Source organism: Microtus oregoni, unplaced genomic scaffold (assembly GCF_018167655.1).
Source record: "Microtus oregoni isolate MIOR12 unplaced genomic scaffold, Mior012 000013F_ref0000133, whole genome shotgun sequence".
Lineage (NCBI taxonomy): Eukaryota > Metazoa > Chordata > Mammalia > Rodentia > Cricetidae > Microtus > Microtus oregoni.
Genome location: NW_024543072.1, coordinates 26674937 through 26700708, shown reverse-complemented (window position 1 = coordinate 26700708; position 25772 = coordinate 26674937). Strand labels below are relative to the sequence as shown.

Genomic DNA, 25772 nt, shown 5'->3' with positions numbered 1-25772 from the left:
TACAATATGCAGTTCTCATGGTATCTTTAGAAGATCTTAGTGGGAGGTCCCTATAGTGGAGCAGCCTCAGGCTGTTAAAGCAGAAGGAAGTTGCAGTTCAGGACAAGGAGAAGGCTTTGTCATATCTCTGAGCCTGATCAGGAAAGGCTTTGCCATTCCCATGGGTCTGTGGCATTGGGGCCTTTGACATGGGCGTGCTAACGTCAATAGTATATACACACTCAGAACTTCATCTGCTCCCTGTACCAGACCACTGAACATACCCACCCAGATGACCGGAATCTAGTAGATGTCACCCAATAGTTAGCAAGACCATGTGGAGCTGGATCTGATATGGAGGCATTAATGTGTATCTACTAAGTGCATGGGATTGTGCAAAGAACTGATTGATACAGACATGGATATACCACTACTCCTATCCATTATATTAGCATGGCTCAAACTAAAGATTACCCAACGGCAGGTCATGGGACCAATTTGGGAAATCATGACCTGAAATATTTAGAAACTAAAGAATTGAATAAAAACAAAATACATGTGTGTTGTTTCTTAAGCCCCTGCCAATCTAGAAAGAAGGCTGTTCTTTGTGGAGCTGATAGAAGGGAACCTCAAGAACCTCAAGTGTTCGGTTTCGGGTATTATTGTGATTTCAATAATACCAACAATTCTTGTAACAATATTAATCTTAAAAGAACTGAAGACCATTAGCTGTCTGAGTAGAGTGTGCTGTAGGTGTTTATGCAAAGGTCCTTGGACGCTGGTTCTCCTGGCAGTGTCGGAGGAAAGCACTAAGCCAGATTTTTATTATCTTTTATATCTATTATGCTTATTTTGAAATTTGATTATTTCTACCCCTTCATTACTTTGGCCAGAATTTAAGGGAAATATGAATAAAACATGTGATGGCAAGTTATTTTCTTGTCTAAACCTCTTAGGGCAATGTTTCCAATATTTCAGTGATGAAGGATATAATCTATTCCCAATATAAATGTAGAGTCTTTACTGTGTTAATTTGGTCAGATTTGGTTTCCTAGTAATTTAAACTTTTTATTTAAAACTTAAGACTTATTGACATGAATTTATTGAGGGTGTATTTCTATTTCCTTATGGTACATTCATACCTAGAATTATTCTTTAATTTTTAAAGGTGGCATAGCATTTTTAGGAAAATAGATGGAACTAGAAATCAGTATGTGAAACAAAACAGGCGGGATTCAGAACATAATGTTTTTTCTCATATATGGAATCTAGGTGTGTGTACGTGTGTGTGTGTGTGTGTGTGTGTGTGTGTGTGTGTTCAGGGCAAGAAACTAGAAAGTATACCACAGAAGGAATCAGAAAAACACATTAGTGAGGGCAGGATAGAGAGAGCAATGGAACACACAGAACATTAAGGTTGGAGTGGGGAGATGCCGCAGCAGGTCAAGGTTCTTGCCACCACACCTGAAGATGTAAGTTAAATCCCTGTAAGCCCCACGGTGGAATGGGAGAACTAACTCTGGCCAGTTGTCTTCTGACCTCCATACACGTGCTACGGTGCTGATGTGTGTCTGTGTGCACCCACGCTCATATCCCTGGGTGGGGGAGAGGGGAAGAGAGAAGGAGGAAGGGAGAGGCACCTTTAAAACCAAGCATAAGAGTAGAATGGGGGCATTTGGAAGGAGAGCAGCAGGATGAAGGCAGGGCTGCCAAGGCAGGACGATTGTGAGAGGCAGGCGAGAGCGGAGCACTCAGGCTGGAGAGGTAGCTCTGCAGTTAAGAAGGCTAGAGCGCTGGCTGCTCTTGCAAAGGACACAGATTTGGTTCCCAGAACCACACAGAGACCCACAGTCACCTGTAACTCCAGTTCCAGTGGACTTTGCACGTTCTTCTGGCTTCCTCAATGACCCGGAATGCATGTGGTGCCCCAAGGTACATGCAGGAAAAACACTCGTGTACATAAAATAAAAACAAACAAATCATTTTAAGAGTGATGTAGCTACAGATGGCATGGTGAGGTGTCTGTGTGTTAAGGTCTCTTTCCTGGCTTCACTTCAAAGTACAGGGACAGCAGGACTCAGGCTAATGACAGAGATGTTCTTTCAAGAGCTCTTGCCCTAACTTTAAACAAACTTAGCACATTGTTTCCGCGACAGTGACAGATATGATTACTCCCAATGTACAGACTATCATCTGAAGTTTAGGGAGATCATCAACTCTTGGACGAACACATTGCAGGTGATCAATAAGGCCTAACCTCTTTCCACTATTAGCCAAGAATGGGATGTTCTGCTTTTTCTAAATTCTGGCTGTTTGGTGGAGAGGGGTACTTTTTATTCATTTTTGCTTCCCTGTGAATTACCACCTAATGGTTATTGCAATAGTGTTTAATAAGCGATGTGTTATCCCTGGGCACTGGAATTAGCATCATTACTCAGAGATGGTAAACAGGAACTTGCATTTGTGCACCGCCTGTAGCTGGAAGCATCAATAAAAGCCTGAGGTGGGAGGAAGAGATGAATGCACAGGCTGGAGTCAGAGGCAAGGGATGCAATTTGATGTGGGGAATTAAGAAATTCTGCCTAGACGTGCAGAGGAGCCCAATTCTTCAAGACTCTGAGGCTGAACTGCCCAGTTACATTTCTCACATGGCTTGTCTTTCCTTCACAGAGCACAAGACACATGAACCCTGCCCTTCACATCCATAACTCTTGTGCCTACTCTGGGGTGCTTGGCATGCAATATTCTAGGAGCAATGTGCTATGAGTCTCTTTGACAATGGTTGCTTGAGGCCCAGGAATTTTAATCTGCATCCACGAAATAAAGACATCTAAATTTAGAAACTTCTGAGCAAATGTCTAAACAAATGAAAGACTGGGGAGTGAGAAAGTGCAGACACTGGCCTCCAGCCTTCAAGATGGCAAAGGCCGTCAACATACAAGATAGGGAGACATTGCTACTAAAGGCACATGTGCTAACCCCATGCCCAGAGGAAAAGAGAGGCTTGTCATGGATTCTAGGCATGCTGGTCGAATGGGTGACACGGATTAAAGAGCATTTAGATCTGCTGTTCTGGTGGCATTTATGATTTTGAGACTTCAGTATAAAAATGCACATTGCTTTTTATTATTTGTGTCTCATGCTATGCTCTGGGGTTGGGCATGAAACGGTTTCCCTACTCTGGTATCTTACAAAGACTGACACATAATGACAACAAGAAAAAAACCACTTTCTAGGATCATATGATTAGTTCTGACATGAGGGAAATTGCTTCATTGCCAGAAGTCAATTCCTGAAATTGCAAGCATCTTCCCTTCATAAAATTAATAATATGCCCAGCTTCCTTCCCTCTTGTACTCCACTGTGTACAGACTGCAACCTCCTCTTGCCATCATGGAAGGCAGCATTCTTAAAATAACATTTTCTTTTCTTTCTGAAACAGTGCGTTTCAACCTCCCTAATGCTGCCACCCTTTAACAGTAACTCATGCTGTGGTGACCCCCAAACATACAATTATTTTATTGATACTTCAAAACAGTAATTTTGCTACTGTTGTGAACTGTGATGAAGATATCTGATACTCGGGATATCTGATATGCAACCCCCAAAGTGGTTGTGAGACACAGGATGAGAACCCCTGTTCAAAACATATAAAGACATGTTTTTAAAGGGTCACAGCAGTTTCTAAAACATGCATCCACCTGTTCTTTTTATCCTGCCAATACTTGTGGAGTACTAACAGTCAGGCACTTTCCTAGACTCTAAGACCATGACACTTGGCTAGGATGGCTCTAAATGAACAAAATGATTTTGAGGGTAGTGTGTGCCCGGAAGGAAATGAAGCAGGGCAAAGCAGTAGAGAGATGGGTCCTTCCTAAGGGGCACTCAAATAAGGGCTCTGTAGAAACACCTGAGCTGAGAGTTGCATGACAAGAAAGTCACCTCTGCAGGAAGAAGAGCAGAAGGAAAGGCATCTGCAAAGGCCCAGCACTGCCTGGAACACGTCTCTGAAGGGCTCCAGTGAGGTCTACGCATGGAAGTGTGCTGTGGAGTATTATTTTAAAATGTGTGACATTTGTTTTAATGATGCAAAGATGTGTTGCATTCTTTTATGTTGCATTTGTTTAACTCTGTGAAGTTGTGTTACTTTGCTTGTCTAAAACACTTTGCCTGATTGGTCTAACAAACAACTCAATAGCCAATAGCAAAGATGAGAAAGGATATGTGGGGTTGGCAGGCAGAGAGAAAAAAAGAGGCAGAGAATCTGGGAAGAAGAAGGAGCAAGAATAAGGAGAGGAAGATGATAGGGGCCAGCCACCCAGCCACCCAGCCACACAGCCACCCAGCCACCCAGCCACCCAGCCACCCAGCCACCCAGCAAGCCAGCCACCCAGCCACCCAGCCACCCAGCCACCCAGCCACCCAGCCACCCAGCCACCCAGCCACCCAGCCACCCAGCCACCCAGCCACCCAGCCACCCAGCCACCCAGCCACCCAGCCACACAGCCACACAGCCACCCAGCCACCCAGCCACACAGCAAGCCACGGAGTAAGACTGAAAGCAAAATTTATAGAAGTAGGAAAGGAAAAGCCCAGAAGCAATAATAATAATAATAATAATAATAATAATATAAGACTCTGTGTGAATTTATTTGGACCTGGGTAGCAGGGTCCTCAAAGAATAAAATAGTAAAAAACAACCAGAAGGGAGGTCAGGCAGTGGCAAGAGAATGGTAGGTTCAACCTTGGATGCAGGACTTGAGTTTCTTTTTTTTTATTTTTTTTAATTTATTTATTTATTAAAGATTTATGTCTCTTTCCCACCACCACTTCCCATTTCCCCCCCCCTCCCCCAATCAATTCCCCCTCCCTTGTCAGCCCAAAGAGCAATCAGGGTTCCCTGCCCTGTGGGAAGTCCAAGGACCACTCACCTCCATCCAGGTCTAGTAAGGTGAACATCCAAACTGCCTAGGCTCCCACAAAGCCAGTACGTGCAGTAGGATCAAAAACCCATTGCGATTGATCTTGGGTTCTCAGTATTCCTCATTGTCAGCTATGTTCAGCGAGTCCAGTTTTATCCCAGGCTTTTTCAGACCCAGGCCAGCTGGCCTTGGTGAGTTCCCAATAGAACATCCCCATCATCTCAGTGTGTGGGTACACCCCTCGTGGTCCTGAGTTCTTTACTCATGCTCTCTCTCCTTCTGCTCCTGATTTGGATCTTGAGATTTCAGTCCGGTGCTCCAATATGTTATACTAGTGATAGGGAACCACTAAAGGTTTAAAGTCATGGAGCAACGAGTTCCAAGGGCTTGATGTCATGGACCATGGTGGAGAAAAAGTGGATAATGATATATTTTAAACATGTGGATTCTTTACAGAGAGTACAGGTCAGTCCTTGCCAGTGTGAGGAAGTGAGATTAAGAACATATTGCTGGCTGTGTAGTCTTCTGCCTGGAACCAGGAAGGCTGTGCCAGAGAAGAAAAAGAAAGTTCCTGTTTTGCCAGAAACATTAAACTTAAGGGAAGGGATTTTACAGAGCTGAAAGTGAAGTGTCTGCAGAAGAAGTTTGCTCTGAAAGCAAAGAGAAAGGAAGAAGCTTAGGGATGAAAAGGCAAAGCACTATGAATACAGGGCGATGTACCAGACTGAGATCCAGATACCTAGTGTGGCAATAAAAGTTGGGAAAGTCTACATGCCTGATATTTGTCATCAGAATCCAAGGAATAGGTGGTGTAAGCCCAAAGATCCACAAGGTACTGCAGCTTCTCCATCTTCGTCAGATCTTCCATTGCACCTGTGTTGAGCTCAACGAGGTGTCAATTACTGTGCTGAGGATTGTAGAATCATATGTTGCATGGGGGCATCCAGACATGAAGCCAGTAAATAAGCTCATACACAAATGAGGCTATAGCAAAATCATTAAGAAGCGAGTTGCCTTGACAGATAAGTTTTTTATTGTTCCATCTCTTAGTGAATATGGCATCATCTGCATAGAGGATCTAATTCATGAGATCTACAGTTGGAAAGTGCTTCAATGAAGTGAATAACTTCCCGTGGCCCTTCAGATTGTCTTCTCCGTGAGGTGGAATGAAAAAAAAAGACAACACAAATTGTGGAAGGTGGAGACACTAGCAAAAGGGTAGACCAGGCTTATTAGACAGGTAACTAAGGGGTCGTCAGTGGTATTTTTGCAATCTGGTCCGTTAAACCAGTCAGAACTTGGAAGGAAAGCACAGAGTTCTGGGCTGAGCATCGAGAGTAAAACCTTCACCAGGCTATCAACATGCTGTGTGCTCCGAGGCACTCCACTGAGCCTACTCCAGTCCTGGATTTTCCATGTAAAACGGGGATAATGATTCCTCCCAGAGTCTCAGTGAGAATTAAATGAGGCATCGCACGAACCACATGGCAATGCTGGTGGCTGGTGCCTTGTCAGGGTATAAACTGCTGTTGCTACCATCAGCATCATTCGTGGCAGAGAGTGAAGGATGAGCTAAGGAATCAAGCAACGACCCCGGGCACTCAGACTACAAAGGAGTCTATGGAGAGAGGGCAGCTGTTATCTCGGAGTACTCCGTGTCTGGTCGGGGGAGGTCTGCCCATAAAACTTATGTCTTGACAATGGTAGAATCTGAATTATAAAAAGAGAGTTGTCACACCACTGGAAAAATCCAGCTGCTCACAAGCAAGACTGAATTAATAAGTGCAGTGTAGTCGTGTAAGAAAATACTTCGGAGACACAAACAATAAGTGGAGGGCTCGCCCAGCACCAAAGATGAGCTACACAAAAATGTTTATGAGGAAAAACTAGGCAGAAGAGATGACAAGCTGTGCAAGTTTTTGTTTAAACGAAACGCAAGAACAGTAGAGACTAATTTTGGTCTTATAATGTCTGCTATATCTTAAGTTGTTTATATATATCATTTCAGGGGTTCATAATTAGTTAGACACATAGCCAAATGCTGACTTCATGAACCCTGGGACTCTTTATGAGCCTCTTCATTTCAAAGGCTGTCTCTCCCTGTCCAGATTCCAAGATTCTACCCACAGTCAGTCAGAATGGCAGCAACTAACACGGGACAGATGATGGAAAGCTATGAAAGGGAGAAAGGCCACTATAGCATAGCAGACTGCAGCCAGGAATGGATTTTCAGAAGCCACTCAGTTGGTAGCAGGTGGCTGCTTGGCTCCTTGGTTTTCACTGGTCCTTAATCTCAGGGTGGTAAGTGAAAGCTCCCAAGGCAAAATAGCTTTTTTAATATACTAGAAATGGCCCCCAAGTACCTCAGTATTCTATAAAGAAACACAGTGGGGGAATGAAGTGCGCATTCAAACAATATCTTCTGGCATTTCCATGAAGAAAACTGAGACGCCGAGCACCTGAGTATAGTTATTTTCCTTAGAGAACCACCCGAACCACAATGCAAAAGGCATTACGGCCTATCATGTGACAGTAAAAATTACTTCCAAGCTACGATCACCTGACAGTGTGCCTGGGGCAACTTGATGATTATATCATCACAGCCTGCAATTCAAATCATGGAGGAGCTCAGTCGGACAGCTCAGAGCTTGTCTGCTTCTCTTGCAGTGAAAAATGGTAGCAGAGAAAAGCTCACTTTCCTGGAAAAACACTATCAAATAATAACGCCATTCAGGAGTCATTTTTGCAAAGTAATAACAGGCCATACATAATTGATTGCCTTTAGTCTTTGTCTCTGGGTGTTACAAATCACCATTACTAGCACTCTTCCCCGCAGCTTCCACTTTGGATCCAGGCTGCCCATTTGGCACTGCCGGAAATGATGTCTGCACCTTTGCTCTGCACTTCACGAGTAAAGTTCTCATAGCTCCACAATTCTCGCGGTGTGCTCACGAGCCATCCCCAGTGGTTAGAGGAAAGTAACTTCTGGAGCTGAATTGGTTTGGATTTATGCTCTCACCTCAGGCCTGCAAGGGAATTCAAGCTACCCTGGGAGATAAAATCCACTCCCGTGAAGTCATGTCCTAACTCCCTCCATTAAGGCAAATATTGCCCTAAAAGCAGGAAAGATAGACCTGCAATATACCAACTCTTTGCTTTACCAAATAGTGATAGCTGCATTCATAAAATCTACATAAATAATTCATTCTAAAATTGTTTGTGCATCAGGAGGCTCATAGCACTGGTGACTGTATGAAGAGGTCTGAGCAACACTTGGGACTTCTGATATGCCTCGGCCACAGAAGGAAACGCATTCTCTCTCTCCCCTTCTATCTTCACCTCACCCAGAAACCCGACTATACACATGTATGAGTCTTATGTGTCTGTTGATTCCTGGAAATGACAAAAACTATGACTTTAGACATGTTGTGAGCATCATATAGACACAGATTTCAAAGCCTGGCAAATAAAAAAGTGTAAGGTGAAACTCAATAGCTTTTGGAAAGCTGGAGAGATAGCTTTGCCAATGAGATGCCTGCTTTACAGATGTGAGGAACTGAGTTTGCATCTCAGTATCATTAAAAGATTAAATAAAAATGCTAGATGTAGTGGTACATGCTTACAATTCCAGGATAGGGAAAGCTGAGACAGGCAGATCCCTGGGGGCTCACTGACCAGCCAGCCAATGAACTGGCCAGTGAGGGAACTTGTCTCAAGAGAAAAAGAAAAACACAAAAACATGTTGGACATTTCCAAGGAATAACACCCAAGGTTGTGTACTGCTCTCTCTCTCTCTCTCTCTCTCTCTCTCTCTCTCTCTCTCTCTCTCTCTCACACACACACACACACACACACACACACACGCTTACCTGAATGCACATATGCACACAAAACAGCTTCCAAATATTGATTCCATGCTGGAATTTGAATAAGTTAGATATATTAAATGTAAGATATATTTGATCTTGATCCAGTTTCTTGGACTCTTGTGACTCCTAAAGTGTTTGCACTATCTTGAATTATCTTTTGCTTGCTAACAAGTTGACCAGTGCTAGGTAGGCTCTAGGTAACTTCAGAATAGGGTCACTTTACTAAAACAATTAAGGAAAAATTAGATGTGTAGGACTTTCAACCTTATGGCTCAACCTCTACAGAGGAAGAGACAGAAGTTGAAGCTTCATTTGATCACCGACAACCTGCGACCTGATCAATCCCCTCTAAGGCCTCAGAAAATACTAGAAAGGCAGGGTTGGGAGAGTTTCTATGTCACTGAATCCTTGAGGCTCCTCTGTTTGAATGCCCTGACAGGGTATGGAATGTTCCCCCTCTCTCTTTCCATATCCCTTCTCTGTGTCATGCCCAAGGCAGCTCTTATCGGTACCCCATGTAGAAGTAGCTAGCCCCAAGGGAGGTCAGTTCTGGGTATCTATGATCGCAACCTGATGTCACCTCCATGTAGCTAGGGTAAGATCAGTTTGATTCTAGGATAGCCAAGGTTCTCTTGTCTTTGTTTCTTTCCTTGTTGTTGAGACAAAATCCCCAACAAGAAGCAATGTGAAGAAACACACAGTTTCATGGTATATAGCCCACCTTGGTGAGGAAGCCAAGGTGGCGTGAATAGGAAGATAAATGGTCTCACTCATGGTAAACTTCCCACCTTAGTGGGGAAGCCATGGCGGCGTGAGTCGGAGGACAGATGGTCACATTGCATCCACACTCAACAGACTCAGTGTGAACGAGACGTGGGGCAGGCTGTAAAATCGCAAGGCCTTCCCCAGTGATGCACTTTCTTTGGTAAGGCTCCACCTACTCAAGGCTCTCTACAGACTTCACAAAGGAAGCACCACCGGCTGGGATCAAGTGTTCAAACTAAAGAGCTCGTGGGGAACACCTCCTCTTCAAACACACACACACACACACACACCCAGAGCTGACTGACTAGCTTCTGGACAGGTGGGAAGTATCTTGTGCATCAGGTGCCAAAAGCGGGATGTGACGATACAGGGGAAATGGATCTGAGTGTCCTCTATTTCCTCTGTATCATCAAATGGAGTTAAAGAAAGCCAGCATTAAAAATCAACTATTTCACTAAATTTCTACAACTCAACTATTAAAAAACGCTTATTTACCTACATGGTTTATTTTACTTGATCCATACAGAAAATAAGTATATATGAACTACATATGTTCTACCTAGATAAATATGTAATATTTATATGTATAAACCTACTTTATATGCATATTCATGTATATGAGCATATAAACAGGTGTCTCTGTATACACACATACCTAACCTCTCATTATTCTAGATAGATCCCAGGGAAAAGCATTTAAAACATCTGCTTTGAAGGTCAACGGGATAACTTGTGAGACTCCTGCCATATGGAAGTTAACAGGAATCTCAAATTAAATTCCCTCCAGTCCCAACACATCCAAACTGTCAGAGATGAGTGGGGAGGGTCCCTCTCTGGGCTCTCCCTCCTTATAGCTCTTTGTGCCACAAGAATACAGTTTGCTGCAGCCAGACCTGTACCCGTGGCCTTTCCCTGCCTCCCTACCCTGACCTGATGTCTTGTACAATATTCCAAAGCATGCTGCAGAAGCACTTGGGCTCTTTCCAGGAGACACGTTACACACTCAGGGTAAATCCTGGCTATATTTCACTGCCTGCCTTAGGTCTCTGTAGAGGGCTGTCTGTTTCACTTTCCAGCACTCCGGTTACCTATTTTGCTTAATAAATTATCATAATGTGTAAATGTGTACAATCTCTAAATCTGTAAGAACCACCTTGAAGAATGATTTTTAAAAATACCACATTTAAAAAAAATGAGTGATCTCTCCACTGCTATTGTAAAGAGTGGGGGATTTATACCAGAAAAATTCCAATCACAGTAGCTGCTCCTTCCTCGGGTAAGTGGTTCTTGGGAGGTGCACTTACTTTAAAGAGGATGACTTTCCACCGAAAACTTTAATTTTAATTTAACCTTTCCAGAAAAAATAAATGAAGGGCTCTGTGTAGATTCTTTTGGCTTTATTTAAGGCCTGAAAATTAGTTCTGAACTGTGATAATTGTGGGCTTAGGAATGCAATCAGTCCCGAGCACCACTTCTGATTTGCTTATAAGCCCTGCAGATCAGGAGCTGCTGTTTATTGCTAACTGGAAGGTGGCAAGTTACTTAATTGTGAAGCTGAACTTCAAGTCCAAGTGCCCTGGGATGGCTGGAGGCGAAGGGCCCGGCTTTGCGGTGGGCAAGTGTGATGGATAAAGACGCATGAGGCAGGCTTCTGGGTACATGCTCGCTAGTTGTCAACTTTAATTAAAACAGAGTGATGGAGTAGCAAGGCAGAGTGTAAAGGTCACAGCGAAGCAGAGACCAGCCCCGGAAAGGACAGCCGATTTCCATCATCTGCCTTCGTGACCTTGCTCTAATTCCAGCTTTCTGTTCTTGCTCTTAAGACCTGAACTAAATCACATTGCTTATATGTTGTTGTTTAAAGACAAATAGGAATGCCCAAAGTCTGGCCACGAGAAATGTTGATGTCTATCATAAAGTTGCTACACTAATTTTAAACAGCAGAAGATGCATCTGCGTCTGTGCTGCGTGGGTGGGGTCGGTGTTAACCAAGATGTCACGTGTTCAATTTCTTCCCTTTAAGATGAAGAGATCCCATAAGGTCTGCTAACATGGGTGGCTTGTTCTTTATGTATGGGGCACTACCATCCAGGTCATCTTGAAGATATCATCACTTCTGCACACCACTGTGCCTAAAGTTTAAGCATTTAGATATGGAGATCATCCAAAGTCAGGTAAATTAGCGCATATTTGGTATATGCTGTGTTCAGTGGGATTATTACTCTGCAGTGATTCAAGAAAAAAATCATCTCCAACACCTCCTAAAATTTCAATTTGGAAAATAATAACAGAAAACATCATCTGCCTAATTATTTTTATTACAAAGGAAAAGAAAAGAAACTGGTGTGCTGAGTCCCAGCCCCAGCTGCTCTGAGTCACAGGTGTGTGGTTGACATTCCTTATTTTTTTTTAACCAAGGCCATTTACTGAGGCATAGTGTGTAAGAAAATACACGTCTACCTTCCCGGGATGCCACAATAAAGCAGGCAGAGTCTCTGCCTTCAGCGGTAAGCAGTTCCCTCCCCCCATGTGCAGTCTTAACAGAGCCAAACCCCACAACGTTTGCAGCCACGGCTGCAGACGAGAATGTGAAATGGTGGCTCTGCCTTGGTGTGTTTATCTGCATACATCTTTGGTTTATTTTACTAGATATCACTATTTTGGCAGAAACATCTAGCTCTCTTCTCTTAAAACAACTAAACTGAACACACCGAGCCAGAAATCCCACTTGGCAACAACCGGCTGGTGCTGGCTGGTGTGGCGTACTTGCCACCACCACAGACATGTGCTCTGGCTTGCCGGAGCTCCACTACCTGCTGGCCTTGGTGTCATATCATCTGAGTTGTTCAGAGAGACATGACAAGGCTTCAGAGACTCTGAATTTCCTAGCCTGCTTATTAAACACTCCTCTGTGCCTTAGTTTCCTAAAAGAGAAGGAGGAGAGATGGAGGGAAAACAAGGAAAATAAAAACAAAACCTCCTCTTACTGGCACACAGTGTGAATCTATGGAAAAGACCCAAACATGGGAGCTACTAGGCAAAGGAATCACGCTATTGCAATCACATTTGTGAGAAGAAATGTAGATGTTCAGAAGTCATTGCCTACAATACCACAAAAAGCAACATTACTGAAAGGGCAACACCCCTGCCCGTACTTCTGGTGAGAGCAGAAACGAAAGAGACATTATGAAAAGCAGGGTGGTACTTCCTCGGAAAACTAAAAGAGCTGCTTTATGATCCACTTAGGATTAGAAGGAGGCATATCCACAGGGAAAAAAACATGTCCTAAAGAGGTGTCTCCCCTCCTGTGTTTACTATAGATGCCAAAAAGTGGTATCCACTGAGAGGCCCACTGAGGTTGAGCAGGTAAAAATCACGTGATAAAATCCTGTAATTGGGACCAGCACAAAGGAGTGCGAAGGACATGTGCTAAGCACAATAGAATAAGCCAGACACATGAAAACAAATGCTACGTGACCTCATATAAGTGAGAAACTGCAGCAATTGAGTTCAAAGATGCACATGATCATCAGAGCTGGGAAGAAGGGGCAGAGGGACTTGTTCAGACAGGAAAAGGCAGCTGCATCGGAGGGACAAGGTCACTGGTCATGGACGGTGACTACAGAGAACTGGTCATGGCTCTGGTCACGGCACGGTGACTATCGTATTCTCAGACTGCCTAAAAGGGGGATTGTGTTCATGCTCCCAGCATAAACAAATGCCAAACATCTTCCAGGATATCCTTGTTATATTGTGGGTCAGAATATCACATGGCATTCCATGTCAAATTCTGTACACGGAAAACCACCAGCAGGGTTACCGGAGCCCAGAGAATGACAGACTATCTTCACTAGCTATACTTCAGACAAGATCCTAATGTCCAAAATTTACAAAGAATTGCAGACATTAAATGCTAAGGAAATAAAATTGCCAATCAGCAAATAGGCAAATGAACTGAGTAGAGAAAGCTATCAAAAAAGAAACACAAAGAACAAAACACAAAAAAAAACAAGAAAAACAAAACAGAAAACTATTTTTTAAAGGGCTTGATATTACTAGTCCTCAGGAAAATGCAAATTAAAACTCTTTTTCGACATCACCTCGCCCCAGCTGGAATGGCTATCATCAACGAATCCGAGAGCTAGTGTTGGAGAGAGAGAGGAGCCCTTACTCACTGTCGGCCAGCTTTATGTCAACATGATGCAAGCCAGAGTCCTTTCAGAAGAGGGAACCTCAGTTGAGAAAACACCCTCACCACACTGCCCTGTGGACAAGCCTCTGGGGCCTTTTCTTGATTGATGATTGACGTGGGAGGGTGGTGCCAACCCTGGGCTGGTGATGCTGGATGCTATAAGAAAGCAGGCTGAGCAAGCCGTGGGGCACAAGCCAGTAATAAGCATGCATTCAGTATTTGCTTCTGTTCCTGCCTCCAGGTTCCTGGCTTGAGTTCCTGCCCTGACTTCCTTGGATGATGAACTAAAAACTGTAAGATGAAATAAACTTTATTCCCCGGGTTGCTTTTGGCCCTGGTGTTTGATCACAGCCATAGAGAAGTGAGTAGTACAATATGGTACAAAACAATATAGTCTTTGTGGAAAACAATTTAGAAGCTCTTCAAAAAATTTAAAACAGTCTTGCCACATAACTGAGCTATTTTAGTTCTAGGCATTACACAGAGAACTTCATGCCCTGTTGTGAAGGCATTTGTACCTTCCTGGTCATTGAGGCTTTGTTCACTAGAGCAGATAATTAAAATTAATCTAGTTGCTCACCAACAAATGAATGGGGAGTAAAAATATTATATATATGTGTGTGTGCGTGCATGTGTATGTATATATGTATGTATGTATGTATGTATATATGTATGAATGCTACACAGCTGTAAAGAAAAGTGAAGTTAAACATTTTTCAGGAAAATGGATGGACTTACAATATATAATATGAAGCAAGATCGCACAATCACGGAAAGAAAGAACAATGTTATCATGTAAGTATGTATGTAAATACATGTACACTTGGATACAGGATAACATGAAGAAAAGAGAGCACCACAAGGACACATGCGCAACAATGTTCAGGGCAGCATTATTCGTAATAGCCAGAACCTGGAAACAACCTAGATGTCACTCAGCTGAAGAATGGATAAAGAAAATGTGGCACATGAATGCAATGGAGTTTTACTTAGCTATAAAATACAATGACATCATGGAATTTGCAGGCAAATGAATGGAACCAGAGCAAACAACCCTGAGTGAAGTAACCCAGAAAAACATGGTATGTACTCACTCATAAGTTGATATTAGATGTAAAACAAAGGATAACCAGACTATAATTCACAGCTCTAGAGAAGCTAGGTAACAAGGAAGACCCTAAGAGGGATGCCTGGATCGCCCTGGGAAGGGGAATTATATGCCCAAAAGTAGTATCATTGGGTCTTGAGGTTGATGTATTCCCAGTTTTTGGAAAAACCGCCATACTGATTTTCAAAGTGGTTGTACAAGCTTGCGCTCCCACCAGCAGTGGAGGAATGTTTCCCTGACTCAACATCCTCTCAATGTATGCTGTTTTCTGTATTTTTTTTAATCTTAGCCATTCTAACAGGTGCAAAATGGTATCTCAGAGTTGTTTTGATTTGCATTTCCCTGATGATTAATAATGTTGAGCAATCCCTTAAATGTTTTTTGGTCATTTGAGATTCTTCCGCTGAGAATTCTCTATTACCTAGCTCTGTGCCCCATTTTTTAATCAGATTACTTGGTATTTTGATATCCATTTTTTGTGTTCTTTATACATTTTTAAGATCAGCCCTCTGTCAGATGTGGGGCTGGTGAAGAGCCTTCCCCATTCTGCAGGCTGTTGTTTTGTCTTATTTAGCGCGTCAAGAAGAAGACACAAAGTCAAATACATGAGACCTCTATAATGACTTTCTGTAAAGGATTCAGAGGCTTCACCGAGGTTTCTTCTATGACATGTCGTGATCCAGACAGGGAAAAACTTAAATGAACAAGTAGAAGAGTCACTTTGGGTGCGTGGGAGCTCTCCACACTCTTGATCTAGGGGCACTGTGGGAAATAAATCAGCAGAGCGTGGTTCATCGTGGGAGGTGCAGACTGAATCATGTGGGCACCCCATGTGTGTACACCGCACTCAGCTGGGAGCCAAGGAAAGAAGCTTGGGGATAATGCCAGGGCCACCACGTCTCTTACCGCAAACTCCAAATTAAGGCAAGAGGTCCAATGATACAGCACATGGAAAACACAGTCCTAGGGACCGTGCTGGCAACTTGCAGGGACTGAATATTAACAGCAGCAGCAGTAGATGGAATTGCAAGTATGAACACGTTTTCTGAAACAATAATTCAGACATCCCCTGTGTCTGGTTCCAGTGCTTCATCAAAACAGACAGGTTTGAGAGACAAAAAGGGATCCTAGTTATGGCTTTCTGGCAGTGGACATCGAGAACAGGTAACGTGTACAATATTCTAGCTTGTCATTCTTCAGAGAGAAGATCGTAAGGACAAACTGATTATCATTTAGATTGACAGTTAAAGACAAAAGACACTGTGATCCAGAAAGGGGACAGAGTGCCGGCTTCTCACAGAAGGCTGTCCGTTTAGGAAGACAGGGCAGCCACCAGAAGACTATTCGGACAGCACTGGCTCATGGAGTAGATTTGACACTAGAAGCCTGAGTGCCTGGGAGAGCTCCCCCAACAGCAGGAAGGAGGACACCTGAGAGAGGGGCAGCATAGAGCTGGGCGCCCTGTGGCAGCTCTGGAGGGAAGATCAAGGAGAAGGTGTCTGCCTCCCGAAATGATACTAGCAAAATACCAGAAACTGGGCAGTATAAACAATAGAAATTTATTTCTTAGAGTCCTAGGGACTGAGAGGCCCCAGATCAAGTCCCCGGCAGATTCAAAGATGCGAAAAAGCATCATAGATCAAGTCGTATTCCTATGTCTTAATATAGTGCAGAGTGCTAGCTAGTCCCATGGCAATTCTTCCACAAAAGCAGCAATCTCATTCGTAAGGTCTGTATTGAGATCACCTAGTCACCTCCTGGAGACATCCAAGTACTTTTGAGGAACAACGCTGGCAAAACACTATGTATTGCAAAGCATTATCCAATTCGAGCTGGGCAGCCCAGTAAGTGTGTCTGTACACTGGGGAAGCTGCCGCTCAGTAGGGGCGAGTCCACCAGTCAGGATGTCTTAGAAGCCCAAGCACGGTGAAGGCCTGGATGCTTCTTGCAGCCACAAGCCTTTAGTTCACGTAAGAAGCCAGAATTAGCTGGGCTCCACACAGGTTACAGCAACCACAGCAAAGGACCAAAGCAGATAGGCAAAAAAAAAAAAAAAAAGCAAATGTTTGCTCTTCAGATCTCTTTATATCTTCTTGGGCTAAGATGGGCCACCATCAGATGGGATTACCCACTCAGTCATGCCTCTCACAGAGCCATAGTTGAGTAAAGTTGACAAGAGATTGGCCATCCTAACTCCAATACACCCCACATCCCTTGAGGGCTTAGAACTTGCACAAGTGAATGTAGGTGGGGGTTCAGCAAATATTCCTCTCGTCGTAGCGAGTGTCTTGATCTGGCTGAGAAAGCAAAGGACTTTCCGTTCCTTGGTGATCACTTACTGAAAGCAGGCCACCTCACAAAGAGGTGGCTTTAAACAAGAGCGATGAGGGTAATAAGCTTTCTGTTTATAATCCAGGCAATGTGTAAGAATCCATGCCACTCCTGTCTCTGAGTAGGTAAATTGATTTCGAGCTCTGCCTTTGAGGGAGGTCACTTAAAGTTATTGTTTTAAAGCTCCCGTAAGGTAGATGGCAGTTAAGACACAACAGTGAAGCCACTTTGGGGGTGGCTTTGTTGGTAAAGTGCTTACTGAGCAGGCAGGGGACCCTGAGATGATATATGATACACCACAAAAAAGGCAAAACATGTGGGTGCGTGCTATAATCCTAGTACTGGGGAGGTGGACGGGAGGAAACAGGAGACGTACTGCTCATCTGGCCTTGCTCAGCTTAGTGAGCTGCAGATTGAGAGAGAGAGAGAGAGAGAGAGAGAGAGAGAGAGAGAGAGAGAGAGAGAGAATCTTTAAAAGTCAGGTCGGGAGTAGTAGAAGACACTCCACATGACAAGGACACACACACACACACACACACACACGTATACACGATCCTTAAAATAAAATGAAAAGGTCAAAGGCTATAGTGCCCACACTGATCATAAAAAACATCTCTAAGAAAATTAGCCTCATGTCTTCAATATCAAAGGGCCTCTTAAATCTTAAGCCTATGGAAGAAGATGAGTTGTGGACCAATGTTTCCATCCCTTGAGTATATAACACAGAGAAATCAACTTAAATGAAAGGAAAATTGATGTTGGTCAACGGTTCCTAAAGTTTCAGTCAGTTATGGAAGGGGAGGGGATAGGGCAGGGCACATGATCCCAAGGCAGCTAGGCAGCAGATTGAGAATGCTGCCCCATGGGCTGGCTCTCTCCCGCTCCCTGTTTGTTTCATTGAGGGGCGCTCAGACCCTGGGGTTGGGCTTCCCACATTTTTAGGGTGGTCTTTTCTCCTTTGCCCTTGTTGGAAAGATCCTCCCAGACACAGGCAGTGTTGTGTTTCACAATTTAGATGCTTCTCAGTCCCACCAAACAGATAATGAAAATCAATACGCATAGAGAGTGTGAACTCATTTCTCTGAGTTGCTTCTACCTAAATTCATGGCGTTTTCCTGGAAAGGAACGGAACGTGATTAAAGATAGAAACAAGAGAGAAGGATGGCTTCAGGCACCAGAACTTTCGGTACAACGTACAACTTCTCTACTTTTGTAAAGTTTGGGTTTTGTTTGTATGCTTGCTTCTTTTTTTTTCTTATTTTTTTTTTTAACAGGATCTCTCTGTGTAGTCCTGGCTATTCTAGGCTGGCCTTGAACTCACAGAGATCTACCCGCCTCTAATTTCTAATATACCCCATGCTGGGCTCTCGAGAGGCCCATAGGAACATAGAGCAAATGTCTGCTCTGTCTAGGTGATGTCAGAAAGACGGAAACCAGGAGGGCAGCACCAGGGTGTCACAGCCCCCAGTCTATCACAGAGCAGTGATGGTAACACAGTCCCTTCTCAGCAACAGTGACGTGCTGGGCCAACCCCACCACACAAAAGGCGAGGAAAGAGTATCTAGACTACAGAATACAGAATTCCCCAGACTCCCAGAAAAACTAAGAACAATTAGAAAAGGAGACAAGACACAGAGAGACACTCAGCATCCCTAGGGACCCAACAAATGCAACTGAAACCCACAAGAAGATGCTGCTGAGCACCCATAAGCCTGGCTAAAACAAAAGTAACAAAGTAACAAAACCTGGTAAGGATGCAGAGAAACCGGTCTGCTTCTGGTTGAAATGCAAAATCTGGGGAACGGTAAGGCAAGGGTTTATTTATTTTTTTCTTATCTGAAAATCAATCATTCTACAGAAAGTAACCTTACCCTCTCTGACAACCTACACATGACCGGCTCATGGTGGTCTAGTCATGGAGGTTTTCACACAATCTATGAGTGAATAAAGGTTGAAACTTTGAGATGGACAAACCCACAACACGGGATATCACTCAGCAAGACAATGGGATGAAACCCTGGGTGAGCATCAAGAAAATCGTGCTGCTTGGGGAAGGAGCTGATCTCAAAGGGAGACATACCTCAATAATTACTTCTAAATCATGTTCGTTTACCATGTTTTCCACATTAGCCATCGATTCGTTACTAAGAACAGTGTGCAATTAAGGAGTAGCATGGGAGGGGCGTCTTCTAGTGATGGGATTGTTGAGTACGTTGACACCAGCTGTGGTTTCACGTAACTACACATGGTGAAATCACATAACTACAAGTACACACATGCAGGTCATCACCTAGGGAATGTGACTAAGACTGCACACTCTGGATTGAATAAATGTCATTGTGCTGGGTTTTACCACAAGCATAGCTCAGCAAGGTAAAACAACGGGAGAAACCTTCTTATAGGGCAGAGGTTCTCAACTTGAGATATTTATGTTGCCATTCATAACAATAGCAAAATTATGGTTATGAAGAAGCAACAAAAGTAATTTTATGATTGGGGGTCACCACAGCATGACAAACCATATAAAAGAGTCGCAACATTAGGAAGGTTGAGAACCATTGTCATAGAGCTTCTTTATTAGTTTCTATTAAGCGATAATTATTATGAAAGTTGACTTTTTCCTTTCTCTTTATTTGTGTGTGTGTGCGTGCGTGCACGTGTGCGTGTGCATGCGCATGCCGGAGGACAGTGTTACTCCTATTCTGTCTGTCACTCTTCCTAATTTTTGAGACAGGATCTCTCAGTGACCCTGAAGCTTGCAGTTTGCTAGACTGCCTGGGCAGTGGACTCCTAATGTCTGCTAGTCTGTGATCAAAAAACGCTTGGGTAACAGAGATGTGCAGCTTCAGGGTGAGTGCTTAGGATTTGAACTCTGGTCCTGCTTGTACCATAGCAGTTCTAACACATTAAGCCATCTCCCCAGCCCTTTGTAACAGACAAATCACACACACACACACACACACACACACACACACACACACACACACACACCTATATTAATGGGATACAATATGGAATTACTAAATTACTTTAATTAACATAGTATACTCAGCTCGTTCATACTCTTTTTGCAATGAAGCCTTTGAGATCAGCTCTCACAAGTTTGAAAATACATTACTTTCTGCTGCAGCCCCAGTGCTGTGTGCTTCTCTGAGACGCCCATCTCTACCTTGACACCATCTGTGCATACCTGCCCAGTCCCCCCCTTCTCTCTTGTGTAACCACCACACTACCTGTGACTGCCATAACAAAACCGAAAGTCCTAAGGTCTTTCAATCAGACCTTCTGACTGAAGGCAGTGAAAATCCATAATGTAAGTATTTCTTCTTCTTTCTCCTAACAACGACCCCTGCATTCATCATAAATAATCACAACCTCTCTTAGATGCCCTGGCCTGCCACAGCCTCTGCACTGCATGCCCCTGCACTGCACAGCTGGGCTTGAATCCCCCACCATGGTAGAGCTGTGACATCGCCCCGGGCTCTGCTGTCCCCAGCCCATCTGTGCTCTGTCCCTCTCCCCTTGCAGGCATCAGAGATGCTTCTAAGGGGGTTGTGGCAGTCTTTCGTCGTCAAATGCAGCCTGCATTCTGCCGCTTGTGGCGTTTTACAGTGGCATAAAAATACTAAGGCACTGCAGAAGGGCCTTGGGTGTTTATATAAATAATTTATTGTATATAAAATCTCCCAAGAGAAACCTGTGTCAGTCCACAGAGAGCCACTCTCTCAGGGGACCCGTGCCATTTGTCTGTAAATTCAACACACTGCAAGCCATTTGCAATCTGCAAAGAAAAAAAAATCTATCCAAAGGGGAACACCACACTCTCATTTCTTTGTAAGATTAAGAAACATATTCTGATTTAAAATTTAACTCAATACCCATTCATCTCAAACAAGACATTAAAATCCAGTCATTGAATTGACCCAGCATTGATAATTTATCCTTCTGACATTTAAGTGTATCAAAACGTTGGTGATGAAAGCCTTTATATAAAATTTTTGCTAATTCTAATATTCAATTATAATTTCATCTTAGTGAGTCACTGTGCTTATGCCCCTTAGAAGCCAAAGCGTTAACTGCTCTTGTGCTGATTTTCCCAGCACTTATTGTTAATTAAAAGGTAAAAAACCATTACCAGGATATCTGCAATCAGACTTTCAAAGCCAGAAACATCAATATCTAGTAATTGAGAACATTTTGGAGCAAAATTTTAATAAGCAAAAAAGTCAGAAGAGGGGAAATGGTCTTTATTATTTCACATGGAAATCAGATCAGCAAACCCTACTGAAAAGATGTAATTGCCCATATCTTCCAGGCTTCCGTCCAAGTTTTCTCGTATAGCAGATGCTAAGGAAAAGGAATATTGCCATGCTTGTCCATTTCTGCAGCATTTACAGCTACAACACACCAACAGTCTACCTCAAGATGTACTGTGCCGATGCCCTGTGGGCGGAACCTCATCCTCATCTGTGGTTTGTAAAGGCTGTGCTGAGTGTGGATGAACCATAGGGGTAAACACTCTTGATGGCACAGACTAGTCTATGCCTAATGGGTGAAAAGTCCGATACTAGTAATGAATGGATAATACAAGCAACAGGTCAAGAACAGAGAAGGCACATCTTAGAACAAACTCTTTAACATCAAAGGTAATGGTAGAACTGATTTGACTCAATACCGGACTACTGGTCATAACAGTAGCTAGCAGACCCAAGTGTGTTTCTCGTCTTCAGCAGCTCTCCTATACACCAAGACACACCATCTAAACTCCCGGCCTAGTGTCCATACACGTTCTAGGAAACATTTCCCCTGACCCCCTATTCTAGACTATCCAGAATTCTGGCAAAACAAAGATGGTCCACTCAAATTAGAATAATTTGACAAAGGTCTGATGAAGAGACTACTCAGGAAACTTTGGAAAGTGCATAGGGAAAGAGGAGGGCTTATCAAATACTCTAGATCTGCTCTCATCCCTCAGTAGAAGAGGGGAAGAAAGTGCCAGTCACACCAGGAAGGAGAAAGCGGGCAGAGAGGTCAGGCTCCACGGGAGTCACCTTCCCTAGAGAGAGCAACCAGCCCAAGGCAGCCCCACAGCAGGAGATAGCGCTCCTGCTCCTAGGTTTCTGCAGGCTTTGTTTGAGTTGCTCCTTGGTCCAAAAGAAAGATCGTTTGACGAAATCTGTAGGAAATGGTCTCTATGCTTCAGAAACCGACAACTGCAGTACAGTTTGGGAAAACTAAATGATATAAGACTTAAGTGAAAAAGGTAAGCTATTAAGTATATACTAAGTTTTCTACTACATCATTAATTTATACGGTTATCTGTGCAGCCTGTCATTTTGTCCCCACGTGAGAGGCACAGAGGAATGGGGAAAGGCCCCTGGGTGGCTCCTGTGATTGAGGTGAAAACAATCTCATTTTCTTCTCCCCAGAGTCACTAATAGGAACCATTAATCCCAGGAGAAAAGTTGGAGAGATGCAGTTCAGACACAGGACCCATGGAGGTTACAATGGTGATTAGGACTCTGATCTGTCAGATTCCTAAGCAATTACCATTCCCTTCCTCTACATGATGAGTTGTATATGGCTGTCCCCACCAGAAAATATGTTGTGTGTCCCTATGTATGCATGTGTACATGTGTTCATGTATGTGCAGGTGTGCCTATGTGTGGAGGAGAGAAGACGACCTCAGATGTCATTCCTCGGGTAACACCCACTTTGTCTGGGATGACAGGGTTTTTCACAAGGGCCTGGGGGCGGTCAAGCAGACATAATCCTGGATTCACCTCCCCAGCTCCGGCATTACAAGCATGCACCAACATGCCTGGCTTATTTTTTTCTAAATGAGCTAAGGTATCTAATTCAGGTCCCCACCCTTTTGCAACAAGCACTTTATTGACTGAACCATCTCCCCAGCCTAGAAAATGAATTCACCCAATAAAGGAGAAATAGAGGAAAAGTTACTCCATGTGTAATGTGTAGAGGAACCAGTTTAGGACTTGCTCTGTAAATCCAGTCAGGAACGTTTAGGTCTGGAGAGGAGAGGGAGGGACAGGAGGAGGAGGAAGGGGTGGGAATGACAGTTTATGTGGTAAGTGATGGCAGTGGTGGCGGTGACAGTTATGGTTGTGACGGGCATGTGATACATATTACACTTTAATTTATGGATGCACAGCATCTAATAACTCACACTGATAGTTCCTTAAAGTGTGGTATCCGTATCAGCTCTTGAGTCAACCAGATATATATATTTTTTTTATTTTTAATCTTACACCCCCTGTCACAGAAAGCAAGGTTTTAGAGCTGGGTGTGGGCTGCGATAGCTTGTATTTCCATCTCTAGATGTGAAATGTGGTAATAACAAGCTTGAGGTGATGGTAGCATCGCGAAAGAGACAAGCTCCCGTGCGTGCTTGTGAGGGCAGAGCTGGATTAGATGGGCTGAGGTAAAAAGACCCACACAAAATGTGGGTGGCACCAAGCACGAAGAGAGAGAGCAAGCAGAGCACCGGTACTCAACTCTCTGTTTACTGACTATGGATGCCGTGTGACCAGTGCCTCACATGCCAGCCACCATGCCTTCCCCTCCGTGGTCTGCATCCACAAACTGTGAGCCAGGGTAAGCCTTAATTTGTTTTTAATGGGCATTTTATCACTGCAACAAGAACAGTGATTACTGCAGCCAGTCCAGGAGCTGATGTGAAGCATGAAGAGAGGACATGCTTAGCGCTTGGAACAAGGCACGGGACACAACAAATGCCAAGTACAGAGCCACTGGTCACAAGTTGATGTGGGAGTCCCCCTCTGTGTGCTGGGATTGCCATTAGTGAATAAAGAAACTGCTTTGGGCCTATAGCGAGGTGGGACTTAGGTAGGCAGGGAAAGATAGGCTGAATGCTGGGAGGAAGAAGGGCAGAGTCACGAGACGCCAGGGAGCCACAGCAGTGGAGATAGACATGCTGAAACTTTGCTGGTAGGCCATGACCTCATGGTGATATTAATAGAAATGACTTAATATAAGAGTTAGCCAATAAGAAGCTAGAGCTAATGGACCAAGCAGGAATTTAATTAATACTGTTTCTGTGCAATTATTTCGGTTCTGGGCAGCTGGGACAAACAAGAGGCTCACCTGCAACCTCAAGTTAAGGCATGGATGGGGGTCACAGCAAAGAACAAAGAAGAGAGAAGGGCACCTCTTCTTCTCACCACCAGGAGAACCATGCCACTCCCACCAGCTCACTGTCTGCGGGAACCTATAGGAAGAGCGGGGGCTCTGAGTGCTCACACTCTGCATGAGCCAAACAGAAGAGGAGGGGCACAGTGGAGAAGGAGGAGAGCCAGACACACTGAAGGGAAAGAACAGATTCCAAGGAGAGGATACCACTCTGTTTTCCATTTGAAAACATTTTTCCATTTGAAATCCATTGATGGGATTCTTCATTCTTTAAAAAAAATAAAAATTATTTAAAGTCACATTGGGAAATGGAGGACTTAGGAAACATGCCAGTGGTAAAGGGAACATTCAGATATTTGCACTGATCAAAGGTAAGAGCCATCCATGGCCTCGGCATCTCCTGACTCTCCTCTTCAGGTGGTTCCTGATCTAGAACAAGTACACTCAGGAGGCAACCTTGGACATTTCAATTCTTAGGGCTTTTTTCTTTCTTTTATGATTTCAATAAACAACTTAGCCAACACATTTCATCTGATTATTTTGCTGGACAGATGTTGAATAATAAGATGCATCATGGAATTGAAATTCCACTCAAGTCCAAAGTTATAAATATTTGATGAGAAGATATCTGGATTTTGGATCCGCATTAGAGGCACCTATGGACTTTTACACTTAAAATTTTCTTTCTAAACACTTTGTTTTTAAAAAAAAATGCTAGCAGATTGGGGAAAAAATCCAGTTTTTAATTAATTACATTTGAAGTAATATATCACACTTTTAAATATAATCCCCCAATGTTCTCTTTAGATTGAATTTCCAACAATAATCCTGAAGCTCTAGTGCTATATATATGAAATATGAAGAGAATAAAATAACTTCGTGTCAAGTTTTACAAATACACATAACCAAATTCAGAAAATTATAGTTAAAATTTCAGAATTTGAGTTACTAGATGACTATATTGCCACTCTGTAAGAAGGAAGGGAGAAAGGAAAACTTATATCATTGACAGTTGTAGATATGAAATATTTTGTAATTTATCTTAATGTTTTAATACCGAACTGTGCCCTGTCTGACTTTTAAATGCTTGTCATGGAAACCTGAAGTCTCTCTGTGTTCACCCGAGGTGATAACCAATCTGAATTATCACAGACAATGGAACGTCCTTATACCTTGCTTGGCTGCTGGCTTAGCAGCCATCCTTGCAGCCTGTCTAGCCAATTCTCTGTGCACTGACATTTGCAACAATGTGTTTGCATCCTGGAGTTAGGCCCTGTCATTTGATATTATGAGAGGCTGTATATTCCGACACCCCGCACACCCCACATCCCCTTTAGCAAGGGGATATAATCCCTTTTTCATCTGCTGCGTTTAATTACCTTGGCAGGCATTAACAGTAGATTACTGAAAATCAATGGAGAAAGAATAGATTAATT

General features: G+C 43.4%; 1 protein-coding gene and 1 pseudogene across 3 annotated transcripts in view; one reads left to right on the top strand and one right to left on the bottom strand.

Annotated features, from left to right (window-relative positions):
- Positions 1 to 25772, bottom strand: part of Fhit (fragile histidine triad diadenosine triphosphatase) — a 1425825-nt gene that overhangs the window by 1161490 nt on the left and 238563 nt on the right. The window lies entirely within an intron of this gene.
- On the top strand, positions 5304 to 6137 carry LOC121455386 (annotated as a pseudogene).